Here is a 2,653-nt window from a genome sequence, read left to right on the forward strand (position 1 = left end):
TACATACATTAGCTTTATCAATGCAATTGTCGAGTATTTTACTACTTAGACAATAAGCTGAGGGTGGCGTATAACCAGCGTTTAATTCATTGAAAAATAAATTAAAATAATGATTATTAGCCCAATTAAATGACACATTTCCTGAGATCATCGCATTAAGTAATAACTCATTCAAGTGATCATATTTGTCTTTTGAAATTCTTGAAATAAAATTATCCATTGAAAGTTGAGATTGTGATAATTGCGACAATGGTTGTCCACTTGACGAAGAGGTAGGTACTGCCACAATGATTGGTTCTGCCGCTTCCTCTTCCATGCTATCTTCAATGTTGTCATAGTTGTTCATTTCATTTGGTGTAATAATTTCTATTGTTGTGATATTTGAAAGACTTTCATCTCTTGACTTTGATTTCCTTTCATTAATGAATATCTTTTTAATATTTGATGGTACTTTATCACAGGTAATGATATGTTGTCGACATTTCGTTGAATGCTTTATCTGATTAGCTTTATTACAATAATTACAGTAGACTTTAGTAATATTAGACTCTTTATATTCTGTCCAATGCAGCCATAATTTATTTGTCTTTGGCCTACCCATAATTGCAACTATGTGCCGTGGCAGGACCTCTTTGAGTGGCAGTACCGGTACGGTGTCGATTAATAATCATTAACAAAAACACAGTTTTAAGAAAGACATCACATGGCATGTGTTTTAAAATTACTAAACACGGTAGAGCAATAAATTACGTTATTTTTATAAGTACAGTTGTATTTAGCAATTTAAATTGGCAGGCAAATAAAATAGATGCCCAAAATGCCCGGCATTTATGGCATCTATTTAGGCATTGCCAAGGCAGGCATTTATTTACTTAAAACCCTGGTTATAACTGGTAATCTTAAATGTATTATTTTAAATTTTAGAAAATTAAAAATAGTTAATCATTTAACAACTAATTATAAAATAACGTAACACATAACATTTGTATGAATAAACACAATTGAATTATATTTATTATATATAAATTATTAAAAATAGTAATTAGGTTATTAAATTTTTTTAATTATTGAAATAAATTAATTTAATAATATATATATTATTTATTTTTATTCATAACAAATTTTTAATAAAAAAAATATATTTCTATTATAAGCAAAATTAAGTATTAATTAGTAACACATTAACATTATATACAGTATATATTTTTCAACAAAAAAACTGTAATTTTTATAGATAAACACAATTTTATTATATTTATTATCTATTAATAATTAAAAATAGTTATCACAATTTAGAAACTTTTTTAAAATTGTTATTTAATTATAGAAATAAAATAATTTTACTATTACTTTTATTATAATATTTAATAAAGTTACTACATTTATATATTATAATTAATATCAATAACAAAATCATAATAATATAAAATTAGTTCACTTTTACTATTTTATAACATTATATATATATATAGAAATATTTTCTGTTTTATATTTAATAATAACATTAAATATGATAATAAAATGCATTGAAGTTTTACGAAAAGTTTTTAATTAATAATTTTTATATACTGTAATATAGTTATTAAAATTATAGTTATATTATAATAAATAGAAATATTGATTTAAATAATAATGTTATTACTTATCTATAGATTTAACATTTTACAATTAATATAATAATTATCATTATTTTTAATAAACAATAATATAACTATTTTTATCATAAATATTGATAATTAAAATATTACTATTATTAATTTTAAAAGCAAAATAAAATTATTTAAGGCTATGTTGTAGATATATTTAAACTATTTATTATTGTTATTAATCATATTTTTAAATTAATTGTATTAATTTGAAATAATATACATTTTACTATTTATATATTTATTTTTGAATCACTCATAATAATTAATTTTTTCAAATGACCAATTACAATTTTATTTTTGTTTTTAAAATCATCTACAACATCAATTAAAATATCAGTATTAAATTTTTAACTAAACAAATTTTTTTTATAAAAAGATTAAATTGAATTAGTAAAATTTTGTTTTTACATTATACATTTTAATTGTATTTACAATTTATTTGTAAAAAAAATTGTAAAACTGTAATTTATATTTATAAACAGAATTGTATTAAATTTATTATCTATAAATAAATAAATTTAGATATACTTTATTTTATAATTTATAATTGTTATTTAATATTTTTTAAAAAATAATTTAGTAAAATATATTAATTATTATTTTATAATAAAATATAAAGTTATTTAATTTGTTAATTGTAACTAAAACAGATTTGTATTTCTATTTAATAGCAATAAAAAATAATATTTTTATATATAAATTAATAATACAAATAATTCATTTCTTTTTACTACTACTAATACTATTTAATAAATATTAAAAATTACTATTAATAAATAAAATAATAAAAAATAATATACAATTTAAATCAATTTTCTTTATATTTACAAGTTTTCAGAAATTATTAAAATGATTATTAAAAAAGTAGTTAATATATAAATGTATTTTATTTCCTAATCTATAATTATTAATTTCGACTAATAATTAAACTATATTTAAAACTTTTTTATTAAATTATATTATGCTATCTAATAAGTAACAAATAATTTATTATTAATTTTAAA

The sequence above is a fragment of the Oppia nitens genome, unplaced genomic scaffold (assembly GCF_028296485.1).
Source record: "Oppia nitens isolate AA-2021 unplaced genomic scaffold, nextdenovo-longstitch-racon4-pilon3 scaffold50_pilon_pilon_pilon, whole genome shotgun sequence".
Classification (NCBI taxonomy): Eukaryota; Metazoa; Arthropoda; class Arachnida; order Sarcoptiformes; family Oppiidae; genus Oppia; species Oppia nitens.